Source organism: Polypterus senegalus, chromosome 9, assembly GCF_016835505.1.
Source record: "Polypterus senegalus isolate Bchr_013 chromosome 9, ASM1683550v1, whole genome shotgun sequence".
In the NCBI taxonomy this organism is placed as follows: Eukaryota; Metazoa; Chordata; class Cladistia; order Polypteriformes; family Polypteridae; genus Polypterus; species Polypterus senegalus.
The window spans coordinates 106,095,445-106,117,547 of record NC_053162.1 but is presented as its reverse complement, the minus strand read 5'-3'; positions in this window follow the sequence as shown (position 1 = coordinate 106,117,547).

Sequence of the window (22,103 nt, the reverse complement as noted above, 5' to 3'; positions counted from 1 at the left end):
TTGTCATACCATCCCAACACAAACTCAAAACTTTTTAAGGCCACAACCTATTTTGCCTTTTGATGTCTTTTGCTGTTTATTACCATTTAAATATTGTCCAGTCAGTTCTGCCACAAAGTTATATCATTGACTTATATGTAGTTGTCTTGAGTCCTGCAGTAATGTTTCTCATGTGTGTCATATATGACATTGTGAGTTGTTACTGCCTCCAATAACTACAGGGACATTCTTAAAATGTTAAACCACAGTAGACTAAGGGAACAGAAAAAGGCCAAACATATGGAGAGAAAAGCAGTAAAGCGTTTGTCATGTTAGCTCAAGATCTCATTTGTAGTATATAATAGCAAGATCATATTTATCCGAAAATGAAAATGCCAGTGCCATCCTGAAAAATACCCTATTGAAATATATCACTAATATCACAACAGTAGTCTACTAATTTGAATTTGTGCTTTTTTTTTATCAGATAGAATCAAAACAATTCTCACTTTAAACAGCTGAAAGTGAAGCTTCTATGAAAGTAGGGCACAAGGTTAAAGAGATAGGAATTTTTCTTCTTTACTTATTTTCATATTATTTTCACATATGTTTCCAATTTTTATTTTCTTTGTTGTGCTGTGAGGTACGCTGTGAGTACAAAAGCCAGTCACTTCAGGACCCATCACTTAATATTGCTGACTGACAACTGAGAACCATGAATTTAATACGGTTGTGCTTAAAGTTAGCCCACTGAATGTTTGGCTCCCAAAACCTTTCCTTAAACATTATATTCAGGATTTATGTTTCCTTTTTTGTGTTTTGGCCATGAAATAGTATTTTTTGACAGAAAGCTTTAGTAGAGTTTAATAGTGTTTGGATCCTTGGTCTTTATTTGGTTCATGTTTTCTGACTTGTGACACAGTATATTGATTAATGATTCATTTATTACTAATGTCCAATGAATACATCTTAATTAACTAGACTTTATTATTAAGTGGTGTTTTCTGCAGAGGGTGCTCCTGCCGCCCAAACCCAACATAGCCAGCCACAGGACACAAGTTCAGTACACATGCTTTTATTTTTCTTTGTTTTTCCCATGGGAAACACCTTCCCCTGTTTCCCACGTGTACAGCACAGTTTAAGCACACCAAACGCAATTCTCTTCTTCTTTTTCTTGCTCTCTCTTTCTTTGCATCCACTCCTCCTGGCAAGCTTCGTCTTCTCCCACCTGATTCTGGCTTCCAGAGTAGTAGCAGCTGGCTCCTTTTATAAGGCACCTAGATGTGCTCCAGGTGCTCATTAATCTACTTCTGGCAGCACTTCCGGGTGTGACAGAAGTGCTGCAAACAACGGCTCAGCATTTCTCCAAGCACCCATAGTGGTGGCCACGGGCCCCAGCAAGGCTGAGCTTCCATGCTCCAAAGCCGTAGCACTGCTGCACACCAGGAAGGTTGTCCTCCAGTGCTCCGGGGGTGGTAATGGTCTGGATAGGCTCGTTCCCCCTGACCTTCCAATACAAGGGCATCCTAGCTGAGTAGGGGCCCTGGCCGTACGCCATAGTGGATTCATAACGATACCCTGCACTATTGCTTTTTATTGACAAAATTTAAAAAAAATTATTTGCCGTGTTTGATTTTCTGTGTAATTTTGCATGTCCTCCCATCAATGAGAAAGACAGTCTACGGGCATGCAGCTCAGAACTGATTTTTAGTTAGTCTGCGTATTTGAGTTTTTATGTTTTTGCACTGAACCAGGTTTACCTTTTGTATAGACAGCTCAGTAGTATTTTATTTTTTATCTATGGATATGTGTTTTGTTTTTGAGCTAATTATTTAATAAACTGAAACAAAAGACTTGCTACTCTGTGATGTTATTTTCTATGACTCATTTGCAAAGTTTTAAGTTTCTTTTATCTTTCATTATACTGTGATTTTTAAAATGTCTCCCCTATTAATTTAAAACTCTTGTTTTAAAAAATATTAAGTGATTTTATTTGCGAATATTTAGTGTGTTTGTTTTTGAAGAAAATATTACAGATAAACCATTTTCTCTTACAAAAAAGATATGACTACTCTGTTATAGCAAATTTAATGTCTATGGTAATAAAGGAACACTATTATATCTTGAAAAAGGCACATTCAGTAGTTCATCATTGAGTTAATCACAAATGTGTCCAATTGTGAAAATGTATGAAAACTAATTTGCCTATTTAATGTGCACCCACTTCCTGAATCTGTTTTCAGCAGTGCAGAATCACCGAGACTTGAAGTCTGTTCTAAGTCAGGAACATCAATGAGTGGTAGTCCGGTTAATTGTAGGATATACTCATATGTGCACACACTCACACACACGTACACACACACATACACACATACACACACACACACACACACGTAACATAATTAAGTGCTGCTAGAATATAAATACTAAGCAAGACGTTTAAAAAAATAAATATTGAATTTATTATGCAAATTCAGACAGGGTATTTTGAATAAAATTAATCTAGAATCACTCATGCCTCATGTGGTACAGTACCTCAGTAAACACACTGAGTAATCACCAGTCTTCTACCAGATTAAAATCCCTTGACAGAATGACCTACTCACTTTACACTCAGGCTTCTTTCAGACTCATAAATAATTCAGTTAGCGGTTTTATTTGTGCTTTCTGATGTGTAACACATTCACTCCTTACATGTTCTTATTTTGTTCTACATTAATTCACATTATGTCATTTCCTGCTACAAAGTAGTAGTTTTTCTTTAATATCATCCAGAGTTAGCCATTCTGTTTGTTCTTTCTGATCATTCATCCTGCACAGCTCAACTCTTTCTAAATTGAATTCTTTCTAAGATGTACTTGCTCTTCTTCTCCTCTGTTAGCTAACTTAAAGCAATTTTCTATTACATCATATTCTCAAGTGGTATCAAAGCCTCCAACTTAGAAAATTAATTCCTAGTGCTGTTTGAATTTATAATACATGCATTTCAGAGGATAAATTCTGATTACACAAATCTTTGGTTTGTTAATAGTTTTTTGCTTTTTCACTTATTGCTGTTAGTGTTGTAATTTTGTGATTGCTGTTGGTTTTCATTCTTATAATGCTTCCTGAAAGTTTAAAACTAGACAAACCTCACTGAGAATGTAGAACATTATCGCATAAGATGTTTCATAAATGACAGAAAGCTATTCATTGTATCAAGAAAGTTAACAAACATGATGGGAAACTGGCTATATTAAGAAAACCCCTGTCTGAATTTCTGTTCATCCTCTTGTCTTTAACCAAATTAATTTGACCTTAAGACCTTCACTCCATCCAATAGCTGAGCGTTTATGAGATGGACGAGTGTATTATCATGTTATTTCCCTCTACTTACCCTTTACCTATTTTCTTTAAGGGTAAGTGTATTCATCAAGTTCTTTACCAGGTTGGTCTACTGTCGCACTTTAAGATTAACACACACATACATAGATATATGCATACACAGACCCTAACCACAAAAGTACCAAATGAAAGACGTATACACATGCACGTTATTCCCTAGCACTTTATCCCACACAGGTATCGTATGTATAACGCATGCACAGTCCACTTTCCCTAGTACTCCAAGAGACTTACTTATCATAGACACGAACAATGTGCAATGTCTTAGATATATCTTAGACCTAAATATTACCTTTGGTCTCCAAGAATATATTCAAACCATACAAAGGCTCAACATTCTTGGTTACAGGTCATTTATCAACCAGTGAATGTTTTACTTTAATACACTGTTCATTTTTGGACAAAGCTGTTCATCCGCAGCTCAATAAACCTTGCAGATCAGATCATATGGCACTTCCTCACTGCCCCAGATGCTTAAAGAAATTTACCTTATTGCCTCAATCACTCTAGATATGAAGACAAAATATAGAAAGTTAAAAGCAATGTGTTATTTATTAAAGAGCAATAATACCAGTAGAAAAAAAGCATGAAAGAAAATATAGATGGTAAAGTCTGTATATATATAATCTTTAGAAAAAGCTTACGAAAAGTCAAAGATGTCAAGGATGAATGTCTCACGGTGGCATTGATCTAGCACTCACCATTGTTCCTGAGATGCTTGGCTGACGATCAGATGAAAGCAGTTGCACGTGGCTGGTGCCCTCTCCTGACGTTGCTCTTGCCCTCCTCTGACGTCTCTCCATTCTGTTCTTCTGTCACACTGTTCTCTTTGTTTAGTAGTCATATTTATTTAAGTGCTACGGGAGTTTCGCAAGATGTGATTGCTACATGCCTCTGATTGGTTGACTCTCAATATGATGAATGAATTTGCTTTCTTCAGTTTGAGTATGTCCTTTTTCCCAAGCAATACAGTTTTTGATGTTTTACCAATCTCCTGTCTCAAGCTGTAAACTGGTTTGACAATTTCTAGTCCTACGGCATCTACTTTTGTTAGCAGGTTGTAAAGTAATCACATATAATTTCATGGTATGTCTTCCTTTGCCAGGCTGTAAACCAATTTATTCCTGGTGCAACAAATGTCACAGTGCTTTGATTACTAGTACAATTAAGAAAAACAGATTGCCTTTGATGTTAACTATCCATACAAGTGTCCTGCATTTAGGTTCATCTGTTATTTTGTCATGAGCAAAATATAATGTAAATATAGACGATAATTTACAGAATTTGCACACCATGACAACATGAAAGCATGGAGTTGTCCTTGCAAAATCCTAGTATTAGTTTATTGACAATTAGCATAATTTATTTTGCATTCAAACTGTAAGAGCATCTGCAGTAACCCTTTAAAATTGTTTTATTTTATACACATATTGTTAATGTCATCTGAAAGATAACATAGTGTAAAAGATAAAGATTTAAAATTTTACAATCTCACATTATCCAACCATCCTGTATACATAAATATCACCAAAAAAAAAAACTTTCTTTGAAAATTCTTCTACTGTGCATTTTATTATTATACTCTAAAGCTTTTTAGTGTTATTAGTAGAACTGTACATGGGACTGTATATGCAGTGTAAAGGTGACTATGAAGTATATGCTTTTTGCAATAATTCTGAATATGTTGTACAGGCTGGTATATTTTGTTAATAGCATCATAAAAATTGTCTGGTGTCAGATGTCATAGTACCGCCTCATGTCACCAACCTGAATTTATACAAATAAAAAAAAATCCAATCAGGGTAAATCCTATGTGACCCTTTAATTAATTCCCATCATGGTTGCCTAAGTACTTCATCTGCCATGGTCCAAAAAACACAATGTTCAGTAGAATGGCAACACAATGGCCTGATATGCAGGCAAAGGACTAATGTCTATTCCATATAGCAGCCCCATTGTGCAATCCCTAACTGGTACTGAGTGTTCATAAAATGACTGGATGGAATAGAATACATTGGTAATAAGCAAAAGAATAAAGCAAAAAGAGAAATGAAAGCTGAAAACCTAGCCATCATGACTTCAATGTTTTGGAGTTTTTTTTATTTTTTTTATTAAGGGCATTTGACAGTTTAGTCATAGTATTTGAAAACTTTTGAAGAAAATTGCATCCTTGTGGCTATTTTTCTTTTTACAAATTTCAGCAGCCAAATGTAATAATGGTACTGGCAGGGCCAGCTCTACCATATAGGCCAGTGTTTCTTAAACTGTGCTCTGAGGAACTCTAGGGTTCCATGATACCTTATAGCTGTTCCATAAGCCATCTTTCGTAATGCCTTGTATCAGCTACAGCTACTGGAAAAAATTGTGGAGATCTTTCTGATATCGCTAACTTATCGGCGCCCAGAGCCTCTGCGTACAAGAACAGCAGCAACGAGCACCTGTTGGGCGCCTCCTTCGTTGCAGCACGGAATTGTCTGCCTCACCTTGTGCCTTTTCACTGCGTTTTTATGTCCAATCAACAAGACTAGTTATGTCACACACATTCATTAACAATATTAGCCAGACTGTGGAAAGTCAGAGTGTATAATAAATGTGTCTGCAATCATTATATTGACGACATATAAAGAGACAGCAACAGGCAAGCACCAATCGCACACATCAACCCCGAGGTGAGGTGAGGTGAGGCTCGTCGCTGCCCCACACCTCTTGTTTCTCCCCTGTATTTGAACAGGAAATGTGCCCATTCAGTGATTTTGACTATGGTCAAATTATTCGAATCATACAGAAAACAAATTAATAGCACAGACCAGTGGACAAATCTATTTTATGTTATCATTATTAGTTTTTTTTACATTTCATGATGACAGGTGACAATGCATGTCCCAGTACTGAAGTGCAGTCATGGTACCAGAGAAGAGCTGGACTTCCACTAAGCCAGCTGGCCCTGCATTGAAACTCTAAGACTCTTTTTTTCTTCTTGCATGCTACTTTTGCTTTTATTATCATCTGCACTGTAATTAAAGTATTTCCACACATTGCTTTCTCGCTTTCTACCTGCAAACATCTGTGCAAAACTCGCCATTGTCAACCTCACGTGCTTACTACTTCAACCCGACGAGCCAAATTTGCTCAAGAAACAAACAGCAGTCCTTTACCGAAGTTGCGCCACATGACTACAGTAAGCTCAAGTTACAAGGTAACCGTGTAGTAAACAGCTCTATGTCACTGAATGCTTATGGTGATCTCTGCACGACTGAACCGGACTGAATGAAAATGCTATTGCTGTTTTTTTCATTTTTACTCAGTTTTTGTTCTTGTTTTAGTTTGTTCACATATCACTCATTTTTATTTTTATTTAGTTTCTCTGTTTGCCTTAATTTCAGTTCTCATTCTTGTAAAACGAAAAACAATATTTTCAGTTCTAGTTCTCGTTTTCGTTATGAAAATATCACTGGTAACTAAATTGAATCTATTAATATTACTATTACTATGGTTACTTTTTAATATTTTTTTACTAATTTATTTTTTTACCAACACAAGTAAAAAGGCTTTGTGATGATCTGACAGCAAAACATTACATTCTAATCAAACAAAAACTATGGTACAAATTGGAAAATGAAATTATGTTGCCTTGTGACATACTTTGGCTTTTGGAAAAGTTTAACTTATCACTTCTCAAACACATAAAACAATATTTAACAGTTCTAATAAAACGTAAAGGAGAAAATCTGAACTTTAGATACAAAGAACTGAAAATGTTATTTGATAACATTAAAATGTAACTGACCAAATGAATTAGACAGAGAACAGATATGAAAATTACTGTTGTATCTTCAGCTAATTTATAAAATTTATATAATATAAAATATTTTTTATAAAATGTAAATAATTTATCACACATACACACCCACACATACTGTACGTATTTATCATATATGCACACACACCCCAAAAAGTCACATTTTTTGTTTATTTTCTCATCTTTTTAAGTATCCTGTTTTTCAAAACATAAATATCATTAGGAACGCCTCAGACTCAGCTATAAAATGGTATAAACCTTGCAATGGCATGACCCACTGAGCCAGAGCAACCCAACTGGAACAACCAGATTGCTGATGCAGATCAAGCGTACCCCCTGCTCTTAAACAGTGAATATCTCACTAATGCTTCATCCCATGATAACACGTTTGTGCTACTTTTATTAATTAGAGGCTGCTGTAAAATTTTATATATAACATGTCTACAATCGCTGTTGTTTTCTGAAGTTATATGCAACACCACACAAAAATCACTCTTAAACTTCACACTCAGTGAGTCATTGAGCAAAGTCAGGGCAAGCCCATTGTTCACACATGACCATATTTGGTGGTGCTGGAAACAGTACAGTCTCAGCTATCCAGTGGTGTGACTCTTATGATGGTATGACCCACTCAGCAAGAACCACCTCCCCAGAAACACTTTGATGAGTGGGTCAGTCCCATAATTGCAAATGTGTTTTTGGAATATGCCATTTTTCTTGAGACTGCTTCACCACAGATACATGTGTGATGGCTCATTTTGCTTAGGACACCTGCTGTAAGTAAATGTTTGCTGTTGCTTTTGTGGCATTATATGCAAGAGCATGCAAACATGCAGGCACAAGCTGTGCAGTTTTTTTCTGGTTTTTGGTATTTGGTTGCCATTTGCTGGATCATAGTGTGGGTTCAATGAGGTTGAAATCTGCTCAAGACCTTTGGATTGATGTATAACATTTGGGTATTCCAGTCTGCACTGGTGAAAAATGTCAGGACCTACAGAGAATGCAGTTTGGTGTGTTTTTGTGAAATGTGGCTAACAACTAGCATCCCAGATGCTAACGTGGAGCTACCCGGCTTAGCACAGTTAGAGCGGACAGAGATGTAAATACCTGCGGGAAGCGGAAAGGAGGAGGACTCGCTTTCTATTGAACATAAGGTGGTGCAACCCTGGAAATGTAAATGTTAAAATCTCTACTTGCTGCAGGGACATTGAACTGTTGGCCATAAGTCTGCGTCCCTACTACTTGCCCAGAGAGTTTGGACACGTCATTGTTGTTATTGTTTACATCCCTCCTCGGGCGGACGTGGAGATAGTGTGTGACATCATCCACTCTGCTGTTACTAAACTACAAACACAACATGCGCTTGTGCTAATCTCTGGAGATTTTAACCATGTGACGATGGACAAAACCTTACCTGCCTTCTCCCCGTATGTGGATTGTAACACCTGGGGAAATAGGATTATTGACTATTGTATGCAAATGTTAAAGACGCATACAGCGCCACCCTGCATCCTGCAATTGGGAAAGCAGATCATAACCTGATTCTGCTTCAGCCTCACAAAAAAAAACCAAGAGTGAGGGAGCTACCTACAACAACACGCTCATTCAGGAAGTGGTCCCCTGAGGCAGAGCAGGCTCTGAGAGACTGCTTTGGAACTACGAACTGGGATATCCTGCAGGGGTCACATAGTGAGAACATTGACGAGGTTGCTGATTGCACTACTGACTACATCAACTTCGGTATGGACATTGTAGTTCCAGTAAGAACAGTACGCTCCTATGCTAACAACAAGCCATGGATTACAAGTGACATCAAGGGCCTTTTGAACCAGAAGAAAAGGGCTTTTAAAGGCGGTGATCAGCATGAGCTCAGCTCAGGGTGGTGAAAGAGCAATACAGGAGAAAGCTGGAACAGACATTGCAGAATAACAGCATAAAGGAAGTCTGGGATCGGATGAAGATCATCACTAGCTGCAACTCGAAGTGGGGTGCCACCATCGAGAGAGACGTGGAGAGAGCAAACCTGATGAACAACTTCTTTAACAGGTTTGACCACCCTAGCCCACTCTCACCTCAGAGTACTGCATCCCCCACCCATCCTTCTGCTGATACCAGCTGTGGCACCCTGGCCGGGATGCCCAGGAGGACCAGAGGAGGGCTTGTACCTCCTCCAGACCGCGAGGGGTCGTCCGTCCTGGTTATGCTGGTGGCCTCGGGTAGAGGGCATGGAAGCCCAGCCCTGTAGGGGCCCGTGGTCACCTGCCAGGCGGCGCCCCACTTCCAGACCATCATCTGCCACATCCGGCTGAGGCAGGAGCCTGGCCGGGACGCCCAGGAGCACCGGAGGAGGGCCTGTACCTCCACCAGAGCACAAGGGGGTGTCTGCCCTGGTTATGTTGGTGGCCTCGGGTAAGGGGCATGGAAGCCCAGCCCTGTAGGGGCCCGTGGCCACCGCCAGGTGGTGCCCCGCTGCCTGAACAGCCCTGGAGCCCAGCACTTCCACCACACCAGGAAGTGCTGGGGGGAAGATGACAGGGGACACCCGGACGGCTTCCGGGTGCGCAGCCGGCACTTCCGCCACACAAGGGCGTGTCTGCAGAGGAGTGCCGGGAAGCAGCTGGAGCCCATCCGGGTTCCCATAAAAGGGGCCGCCTCCCAGCAGTCGTGGCGAGAGTCGGGAGGAAGGAAGACGGAGCTAGAGCGAGGACGGGAGGCGGCCAGGAGAAAGGCACAAAGACTGGAAGAGTGTGGCCTGAACATTGGGGAATCGGTGCTGGAGGCACTGGGGTGTGTGATTTCATGGTAGAGACTTGTAAATATTGTAAATAAACGGTGTGTTGGGTGATGAACAAGATGTCCGTCTGTCTGTGTCCGGGCCAGCGTGCACACAGCATAGGAGAGAGTTTCCTCCCACCCCCCAATTACAGCAGCCCAGGTAAGCAGAGAGCTGAGGAGACTTCATGCCAGCAAAGCAGTAGGTCCAGATGGAGTATCGCCATGACTGTTGAAGGTCTATGCATTGGAGCAGAGGAGTCCTCTACAGCGCATCTTCAACCTGAGCCTGGAACAGGGGAGAGTTCCGAGGCTTTGGAAAACATCTTGTATCACCCCAGTCCCAAAGGTATCACATCCTGGTGAGCTGAATGACTTCAGGCCTGTCGCACTGACATCACATGTGATGAAGACCATGGAGAGGCTGCTGCTTCACCACCTGAGGCCACAGGTCCGTCACGCCCTCAACCCTCTGCAGTTCACATACCAGGAGAAGGTGGGAGTGGAGGATGCCACCATCTACAGTACATGCTACACCGATCCCTCTCCCACAGAGGCAGAGACAGTGGTGCGGTAAGAATTATGTTTCTGGACTTCTCTAGTGCCTTCAGCACCATCCAACCTCTGCTCCTTAGGGACAGACAAGCTGACAGAGATGGGAGTAGATTCATACCTGGTGGCATGGTTCGTGAACTATTTTGCAGACCTCAGTATGTACATCTCAGGAACTGCAGGTCTGACATTGTAGTCAGCAGAACAGCAGTGCCGCAGGGGAGTGTGCTTTTTCCGGTCCTGTTCAGCCTATATACATCAGACTTCCAATACAACTCGGAGTCCTGCCACATGCAAAAGTTCGCTGATGACACTGCTATCTTGGGCTGCATCAGGAGTGGGCAAGAGGAGGAGTATAGGAACGTAATCAAGGACTTTGTTAAATGATGCAACTCAAACCACCTACAACTGAACACCAGCAAAACCAAGGAGCTGGTGGTGGATTTTAGGAGGCCCAGGCCCCTCATGGACCCCGTGATCGTTGAGGTGACTGTGTGCAGAGAGTGCATACCTATAAATACTTGGGAGTGCAGGTGGATGATAAATTGGACTGGACTGCCAACACTGATGCTCTGTACAAGAGATGACAGAGCCGACTATACTTCCTTAGAAGGCTGGCGTCCTTCAACATCTGCAATAAGATGCTCCAGATGTTCTATCAGACTGTTGTGGCGAGCGCCCTCTTCTACACAGTGGTGTGCTGGGGAGGCAGCATAAAGAAGAGGGATGTCTCACGCCTGGACAAACTGGTGAGGAAGGCAGCCTTCCTTGTAGGTATGGAGCTGGACAGTTTGATATCTGTGGCAGAGGCACAGAGACAGGCACTGAGCAGGCTCCTGTCAATCATGGAGAATCCACTGCATCCACTGAACAGTGTCATCTCCAGACAGAGGAGCAGCTTCAGCAACAGATTGCTCTCACTGTCTTGCTCCACTGACAGACTGAGGAGATTGTTCCTCCATCACACTATGCGACTCTTCAATTCCACCCGGGGTGGTAAACATTAACACTATACAAGATTATAGACCGTTACACCTGCCTCACACTCTACACCTTGCATTTTTTAACTTGCACTGCTTTTTGTTATTGCTGTTTAATTAATATTGTTTTCATCGGTATGCTGCTGCTGAATTATGTGAATTTCCCCTTAATAATAATAATAATACATTTTATTTATATAGCGCCATTCCCATGCTCAAGGCACTTACAGAATATAAGAAAGAACGGAAGGGTATACAGTATATAGCATTGTACAAACCAAATAAATAAATAAAGAAGATTAAGACAGTAAATTCAGTGGAAGCCTAACAGACAACATAATTGATGGTCTAGCACACACATACCGGTTACATGAGCATCTTGACAGAGAGGTAAACTGAGAGATGGGTAATAAAGTCAAGTAGAGCTAAAAGCCTTCCTGAACAGATGAGTTTTGAGTTGTTTTTTAAAAGAATTCATGGAGTCAGCTGACCTGATTAATTTTGGTAGGTCATTCCAGAGTCTGGGCGCTATACAGCCGAAAGCCCTGTCACCCATGGAGTGTAGATTATTGTGGGGCACAACAAGATTGCCAGAATCAAAGGACCTTAGTGGGTAGGCAGGCACATAGTGATAGAGAAGGTCACTGATGTAGTTTGGTGCAAGGTTATTTAAGGCTTTGTAGGTTATTAGTAGGATTTTATATTTGATTCTGTAAGACACAGGGAGCCAGTGAAGACGGAGCAGGATGGGCTTGAAGTGCTCGCTGCTGCTGGTTTGAGTAAGGACTCTTGCAGCCGAGTTTTGAATAAGCTGGAGCTGTGATATACGATTAGAAGTGGCACCTGCCAGCAGCGAGTTACAATAATCAATGCGGTATGAGATAAAAGCATGGACAAGTTTCTCAGCATTAGAAAAGGAGTGGAAGGAGCGAACACGGGATATTTTACAGAGGTAAAAGTAAGAAAGTTTCTTAATGTGATTTATGTGGGCGGAATAAGAGAGGGAGGAATCAAAAATGACACCAAGATTCTTTGCAGTAGAGGTAGGTCTGATGAGATCACCGCCAAGATGGACTGATAAGGAGCTCATTTTATTAAGTTGCATTTTAGTCCCAATTTGCTGGAGTTCAGTTTTGTTGCAATTTCATTTTAAAAAGTTTTGCTCCATCCAGGTTTTAATTTCACTAAGGCAGGTTGTGAGCTGAGAAAGCTCTGGTGAAGTTCCACTTTTAATATTAAAGTAGAGTTGAGTATCATCTGCATAAAAATGAAAGCCCAGTCCATAGCTATGAATAATATGTCCAAGGGGAAGCATATAAATACAGAAGAGAAGAAGGTCGAGGACAGAGCCCTGAGGAACTCCTTGTGTGACTGGCGTTGAGCTGGATCTGCTGTTGCTTAGACTAACAAACTCTTGCCTATCAGTCAGATAGGACTTGAACCACTGGAGGGCAGTGCCAGAGATACCCAGCATGTTCTCCATTCTGGACAGTAGAATGTCATGTCTAACAGTGTCAAATGCTGCACTGAGGTCTATTAGAATTAATATGCTGGTTTGTCCAGAGTCTGATGCCAAAAGCAAATCATTGGTTACCCATAGCAGAGCAGTTTCACAGCTGTGCCGCGCCCTGAAACCAGATTGAAAGGGTTCCATCAAGTTATTAGTGGTTAAGTAATTGGTGAGCTGGGAGACTACAACATGCTCAAGAGCTTTTGACGGGAAAGGTATGTGGGAAATAGGCCGGAAATTGTTAAGATTGTCAGCTTTAAGACCAGACTTTTTTAACACTGGGGTTACAGAAGCGATTTTAAAAGTGAGCGGCACAGAGCCAATATCAATAGATGAGTTTATTATTGTTGAAACAGAGGGGATTACGGCATGAAGGCAGGATTTAAATAGTGTGATGGGGATGGGGTCCAGTACACAAATAGTCAGCCTCATCTTACAAAGCAGGTTATTAACAAACGCAGATGTGACTGGTGAGAACTTAGAGAAGGAGCTGGATGGAGTGGGAAACAGGGAGAGGTATAGACAGATGATATATTTATGTTAGTTGAATTATTTAGATCTTTAATTTTGTTACGGAAAAAGGATTAATAAAGTATCTATCTATCTATCTATCTATCTATCTATCTATCTATCTATCTATCTATCTATCTATCTATCTATCTATCCATCCGTTCCTTGTACAGAAAAATTACTAGGCTGGTTTTCATTTTTTTTATGAAAATGTATTTAATGGCACACATATGATTTCATGCCATGGCTTTCAAACAAGGTATTGTTTGTGTCTGTGTGTGTCGTAGTTTGTCTGTATGATGTGACGAAATGTGTTTTAAAACATTTTTTGAACTCCTGTTGGCCCAGTACCAGACTGCTTAGGGCTTAAGAGGTTTTAAACAACTAAAATATATTGTGTCCAAACATTTATTCTAAGTAAACATTTAAAGAATGATAAATCAACAAATGAAGAAAATATGTTAAACAATGTGAAGACTAGTTTACTTTTTATAGGTAAAAAAATCATAGTGAACGTGGAGGGTGGTTTGGAGATTCTAAATTGGCCCTAGTGTGTGCTTAGTGTGTGGGTGTGTTTGTGTGTGTCCTGCAGTGGGTTGGCACCCTGCCTGGGATTGGTTCCTGCCTTGTGCCCTGTGTTGGCTGGGATTGGCTCCAGCAGACCCCCGTGACCCTGTGTTTGGATTCAGCGGGTTGGAAAATGGATGGATGGATGAACGTGGAGTTTTAACTCAATAATTTAAGTTTCTACCCCAGTTTGCTTCCACGTGTTTATGTGAAAGTTGATTTTCAACAGTCACTACTACAAGAACAAAAAAAAATATGACAACAATAAGGCTATTTTTAACAAATTTTATAGCATATATTGATGATTTGTGTCGTACAATGCCAGCACATCCTTTTCATCTACATTTCTTGCCTGAGACAGCTTTTATTATTTTATTTTTTCCATAAATATATACCGCATTATAATACATTTATAAATAATTATAAACTGCTCAAAAAAATTAAAGGAACACTTTGAAAACACATCAGATCTCAAATGGAAAAAGAAATCCTCCTTGATATCTATTCTGATATAGACTGGGTAATGTGTTAGGAACGAAAGGATGCCACATCGTTTGATGGAAATGAAAATGATCAACCTACAGAGCCCTGAATTCAAAGACGCCCCAAAAATCAGAGTGAAAAAATTATGTGGCAGGCTAGTCCATTTTGCCAAAATTTAATTGCAGCAACTCAAAATTGTACGCAGCACTTTGTATGGCCCCTGTGTTCTTGTATACATGCCTGACAATATCGGTGCATGCTTCTAATGAGATGACAGATGGTGTTGTGGGGGATCTCCTCCCAGATCTGGACCAGGGCATCACTGAGCTCCTGGACAGTCTGAGGTGCAACCTGGTGGCATTGGATGGACCAAAACATAATGTCCCAGAGGTGTTCTATTGGATTTAGGTCAGGAAAGTGTGGAGGCCAGTCAATGGTATCAATTCCTTCATCCTCCAGGAACTGCCTGCATACTCTCACCACATGAGGCCAGGAATTGTTGTGCACCAGGAGCCACTGTACCAGCACAGGGTCTGACAATGGGTCCAAGGATTTCATCCTGATACCTAATGGCAGCCAAGGTGCCTTTGTCAAGCCTGTAGCGGTCTGTGTGACCCTCCATGGATATGCCTCCCCAGACAATCATTAACCCACCACCAAACTGCTCATGCTGAATGATGTTACAGGCAGCATAATGTTCTCCATGGCTTCTCCAGACCCTTTCACTTCTGTCACGTGCTCAGGGTGAACCTGCTCTCATCTGTAAAAAGCACAGGGCACCAGTGGTGTATCTGCTAATTCTGGTATTCTATGGCAAATGCCAATCGAGCTGCATGCTGCTGGGCAGTGAGCTCAGGGCCCATTAGAGGACATGGGGTCCTTGGGTCACCCTCATGAAGTCTTTCTGGTTGTTTGGTCAGAGACATTCACACCAGTGGCCTGCTGGAGGTCATTTTGTAGGGCTCTGGCAGTGCTCATCCTGTTCCTCCTTGCCCAAAGGAGCAGATACTGGTCCTGCTGATGGGTTATGGACCTTCTATGGCCCTCTCCAGCTCTCCTAGAGTAACTGCTTGTCTCCTAGAATCTCCTCCATGCCCTTGAGACTGTGCAGGGAGACACAGCAAACCTTCTGGCAATGACACGTATTGATGTGCCATCCTGGAGAAGTTGGACTACCTGTGCAACCTCTGTAGGGTCCAGGTATCGTCTCATGCTACCAGTAGTGACACTGACTGTAGCCAAATGCAAAACTAGTGAAGAAACAGTCAGAAAAGATGAGGAGGGAAAAATGTCAGTGGCCTCTACCTGTTAAACCATTCCTGTTTTGGGGGTCATCTCATTGTTGCCCCTCTAGTGCATCTGATGTTAATTTCATTAACACCACAGCAGCTGAAACTGATTAACAACCCCCTCTGCTACTTAACTGACCAGATTAATATCCCATAAGTTTCATTGACTTTATGCTATACTCTGATTAAAAAGTGTTCCTTTAATTCTTTTGAGCAGTATATTTTGACTAAAATATTTTTCACATGACTAATTATTGTGTAATTTCCTTTTTTTAATTTGTCTGAGGGGTTCAGTGAAAGTTTTTTAGTATAGTGCTCCATAGTCATAAAAAGTTTAAGAAACATTGATATAGGTGAGCTAGGTATACACCTTGGGTGGTAAAGTTTATATGGGTCAGCATTTTATCAACTGTAATAGGCATAGGTGTTGAGAGGGGTTTGGTTTGGGTTATCTTTGGTGCCCAGCCCGATTTCCCTATTATACCTTCCCCATCTTCGATATGACTTCCATATACAATTCATTTCAGTCTCCAGGAGGATGTACCACCCACTTTTCAATCCATCAACCCCACAGGATTTTTATGAATCTCCAAAGTGGGACCCCAAATAATTATTCCCTCCATCATTGAAGTAGAATCCCCGTAAAAATCCAAAAAACCCCCTCCCCCCCACACCTGCCTATGCTATTTGTGATCTGAACATCAATGGGCGATTCGTGCTAATCTCAAAGGGGAACTGTCCAACCTTTTGTACCCCCAGTCTTTGATCTGCATTTGCCTTCAAGATTCTATTGTGCAACATTTTTACTTTTGCCTAGGGCAATAAAAATGCTAGAGCTGGCACTGGGTAATGATAATTTCTTACAGTTGTCACAACTCTGAGTGCTTATTCAAGGTCCAGTAATCTAACAGTAGGATTGTACTTACAGTAAATGTTTTGTAGGTCATTGAATGACTCATTTAAAATTTTACAATATTTGTTGCTTTTGGAGATTCTGAAACCATTTTGAACTGAGCCCAATAAAACTAGCTCTAAACTTACTAAAGCCATGTTAAGTTACTATAAAATGGCCAGTCCCAAGACTGCAAAGTTCATCACTCATTTTCACTTGATATTTGCTGAAACACACTTTAGAAAGCACTGCAGGAACAATATATCTCATTGAAAATGGACATACCTTTGCCATGGTCTACTTGTTTAAATGTTTAAAAATTCAAGAGCGGAATTCAAGCCCAGTATGGTGGATCCATGAGGTAGCATCACTACCCACATCAACAGCCAAATATAATTTATTAATTTCAAACTTTCAATTCAATACTAAAAAGTTGACTAAGCATAATATTTTATAGTATATTATTTAAGCTATGGTAATACCTTTCTTTAGGAAATAATTCATACTTTTTTATTCTTATTACACCAATACCATTTATTAGTTGTTGGAAATTTACATTCAATGTATAATACTGAGCATTTTTCATTAACAGAAAGAAGAAAATCATGTCATCAGCATAGTGTTACATTTTTTTCATTTTGCCCCTTTGGACAGTTCTGCAGAAAGCAACATCAAAAGGCCTGAACGTAGGAGGAAATGTTCTATTTGTGTTTGCTAATTAAAATCTATTCCATCCAGCCATGATTCTAGAATTAATAGATTTAAAGTCAATATGTTTAGTTAAAAATAGTACAGCAGCTGTCATTTGTATCTAATGACTAAATCCAAAAATGCATTTTAAAAATGTGATTAATAGTTTGAGGTAGTAATATGAAGTCTTTAGTAAAGTACAAACCATAAAGTTGTAAAAAGAAAAAATGAAAATCCCTTTAATAAGAATAAAAATCTTAAACTCATAAAGGAGATGTTCATGCTTCTGTTCTATATTTAATTTAATTTTCTAGTTTCTAATTTATCATCCTGCTTGCCTTGTTTTTCTTCCTTTTGACTATGAAATTTGATTTATGCTCAGTTTTACTGCTTATTATATTTATATGAACGTAATGCCTCCCTTGTGCCAAGCACTTTACATCAACTAGGGAGTGTGACTTCTAAATACAGTGTGTGAATTGCTGGCAGAGAATGGCATATAAGAGGACAGCTGTCATTTTCATCATATCCAAGTGAAACAGCACTTGGAGGCATTGTGACTTCATCTTGAGGTGCATTAGTAGATGAGCTAAGATTTCTGCAAGAGTACTGCCAGTTTCTCAACCAGATTTAGCGAATGAGTCAACATATGACAAAACAGTTTCAGCTAATTGGTACTAAGTTTATTGCAGCATGTCCAGTCCTGGTTCTACTAAAATGCTTATCCTACTGTTTTTCATTTTTACTTGCTTCTTAATCACTCAATAACTCCCTTCCCTGAAATTAGTATTGCCATGATTCAAGCTTTTAAATTCTTAATTATCTTTGAGTAGAATGCAGATGTAATCACAAGTCTCTGTTGGACAAAAAACAGATGATAGATTTCAAGTAGAAGGCATACTGTGATGAGAGCTGAATTATCCAATAGAAGAAAAAAAAACACACAGCATTGTCATTTACAGCTGATGGAGCTTAGGGAATATGGTGGCTGTTGAGCATTTAAATAAATCAAAACAGCCTTAAGCAAACCACCTCCATGTCATATTCTTTTGCATGCCAGAATTGTCAGAATATTCACACATCCATTTTGTAAACCTCCTTAGTTCTTTACAGAGTCATGTGCAACCAAAATCTATCCACAGAATTTTAGTTCCTCACTTAAGTTAATTCAGAGTCATCAACTAACATTACATGCATGATTTTGGTATATGGAAGGTGTGAAGCAACATCTGGCTCTTAAGAGTTTGCCAAGGTAAAGGCACTGTTTTGAGAGAGGTAGTCATAATGCCAGGTGAAGAAGTCCTGAACATGCTAGTTTGAGAGCTTAGAGGCAGTTGCATGGTTGCTGGGTCCCTAAGAATAGCAGTGAACTGGGAAAAAACAGGGATGAAAGATATGTAACCTAAATGTAAGTATCTAATGGTTTATCAGAACACTAGAATCTGGGTGGCCCATCAGCCACCATGAGAGCATGACCCTCACTATAAAAAGTATACAGTACTATGTAGGGAAAGCCAAGAGATTTTAAAACTTTCTAGTTACTAGAAGTCATGTGCACCCAAATTACAACATTTCAGACTATACTATCCTATGATATAACAGCTTTTTAGGGAAAACAGGACACTCTCTGGAGTTCTAGTATGGTATTCCTGTGACAGAAGGGTATCCTCTCACCCTCAAAGTTCTTTTTGCTAAATTTATTTAGGACCCATACTGTACCATTTCAAAATGTACTTATACTCATGGGTAAGTGGAAAGCAAAATGAATATCTGAGTGTTTACATAATTATCATAAAACCGTATCATGGCATTGCAGGAGCTTTAGGCCTTGTTCACACAGGCGTTAAAATCGAGCGTTTTTGCGTCCAGAAGGCCCGTGAGCGCGATCAAGCGCCAAGTGTTTTCTACACGTAGGAGTCAATGAGAGTGTTCACACGGGCTTTGGTGACGGCGTTTGTCCGCTGCGCGTTTATACGGCATCAAAAAAACGTTGCATGCAGCTTTTTCTTGGCGTTCAAAACCCAACGAACGCAAGGAAACCGCTTCTAGTTCGTTTTCTGCGCGTTTATTTTACGCTTCGGAGGAGCGGGGGCATTTCAGTGCATAACCCCGGTGTAAGCGCACACTCGACTACTGTTTCCTTACCTCAATGTGACAAGTAGTCTCTCTTCGGGGCTAACACCAAGTCGCATATTGGTTGATCGGTGTGCAATGTGGCATTGCACCAGCTGCAGCAGACAATCAAAAGTGGAAACCGACATCCGACAGTAATTAAAAAACTTGTGCGGAAATTTTCGCATTTCTTCATAAAGCACCAAAAAAACTTCCTTTAACCCGACGTTATGCAGTCAGAGGATGAACCCAGTAGCGGCGGCGATTTTTTCTCACCCTACATCGTCGTATTACGAGTATTTTTAAAACAAGAAAATGAATATCTAACATAGCAAAATGGTCCATATTGAAAGGAGGCACCTCAAATAAAACGACAAGGGCTTTCATATCCAGTTCCCGACACTGCCTCCACAGGTTAACACACAAACTACAATTTGGGCTGCAGGCTGGCGTTAGACAGAGACAAGCGAACGCCGGTGTAGAAGTCAATCGATCGCCACCACAAAATGCAACATAAACGTCTAGGACGTTCAGAGCAAGTTCGTTTATCCAAAAACTTAACGCCCGTGTGAACAAGGCCTAAGATTTCCGGTATAGGGTATATGACAGTTCCCCTGTAATGTGCTAACATCCTATCTGGGGCTGATTCCTGCCTTGCAACACCCTATACACATACCATTAAGAAGACTACCCAACTGTTATGTTGTATAGGATGATGTGTTAAGTACACAAGTCAAAGTAAATTATGCTTAAACTTTATAATGCAGTGGTGAGGCCTCACCTGGAGTTCTGTGTGCTGTTTTGGGCTCCAGGCTATTAAAGCAGTGCAAGAAAAAGTCCAGAGAAGAGTGACTAGGCTGATTCCAGGTTTGCAGAGTATGAGTTATAAGGAAATACTGGAGAAGTTGGACCTTTTCAGTTTAAGCAAATGGCGATTAGGGGATTACATCATTTAAGAGTTTAAAAATATGAAAGAAATTAGTACAGTTCAAGATTGTTATTTTACAATGAGTTTAACTAGAAAAAAATGGCACAGCTGTAAACTTGTTAACGGTAAATTTTGCTCAAACATCAGGAAGTTTTTCTTCACACAGGAAACTATACACACATGGAATAAGTTACCTTGAAGGGTGGTGGAAAGTTGGACACTAATGACAATAAAAACTCAACTTGGTGTCGTTCTTAGAGGAATTAGGTGTATAGGACAGGTGAGATTTATTGGGATGAATATTCTTTTCTTTGCAAAAGTTAATGTTACAGTACTATTACTACCACTATTAGAGACAATTGCCTGCTACTTACTTCTTACAATGTTCAATGTAAAAAGATAGATAGCTGCCAGTGGAGCTTTTATACACATGGTGAGATTATTAATTAATAAAGAAAGTCCCAAGTGGTGTGCTGCTTACCTACTTGAAATGTATGAGACTTCTCAGAAATGGGTCAGCTTTCCTGCACAGGCAAACAGTTCATTCAGTTGTCTTTGACTACTTTGAAACAAATTTGTTTGTTAAAGAAAGGTTTCTGGTTTGGAGGGAGTAAACATATACACTACATTATACTGTATGTACCTTTCACTGTTGCAGGAGAAAAAGACTGTGTAAAATGTTAGCCTCATACCATGATGTTTCCTTGGCATTGTGACTCCATTTGGAACTTCTGCCACCTAGTTTGTTTACATTTGAGACAGAGATGAACTGATTTACTGTTAAGACATACTCCATGTGTAAGTTAGTTTCCGTTAAGTAGGGCACACAGCAGATGCCAGATTGCAGAATTCAATTAATGCAGTTTATTGAGATTTTAAATAAAGCAATCAAATAGCAAAAAAGACAACTACTAGCAAAAAAATGTTGTGAAAGAAATAGTAAAAGAACTTTACTAATATTAAAAATATTAAAAACACAATGGTTCAGCTTTAGTAATATGTACTGTACCAGCAGTTAAAAGAGCTAATGACTATTTTTGCTATTTGGTAGTCTGTTTCATGTATTCATAATTGTGCATTTCTATATTACTAATATATTATATTTTCTTCATAATATGTATTATTATTTTTATGTAAAACATATATGTGTGTAAGTGGTTTAATAGTCTTACTCTAATATAATGGCTGAAAGTCCTCCCTATTTGAATGATCTTTAATCAAATACTTAACAAAGATCATTTTTTGTTTTGTCCATATACTAGGACATTAGCTGTATTGAATCACTATCTTGCTTGTTTGATTCAATGTGTGGTAGCAACTGTAGCCAACATGGCCAAGAAAATCTAATAACATGGTGGCACTCATGTTGAAATTTCTCATTAGAACAATGACACAATGATGTTGTCAAGTTAAAAATAAAATTTAACATGTGCAAAAAAGCAATGCATGAATATCAAAATATAAACAAACAGACTTATTTGATGTAAAAGTTAGTTATCGAACCACAAGAAGTATTGAGTAGTTCTTGAAAATATAAAACAGCTTTGCTTTATTAAGTATTGTATGTATACACAATATAGTATACTGTACACAGTACACAAATTCACCTGTATAGATGCATGACTTGTGAACAAAGTTAATCAATTTATAATATGG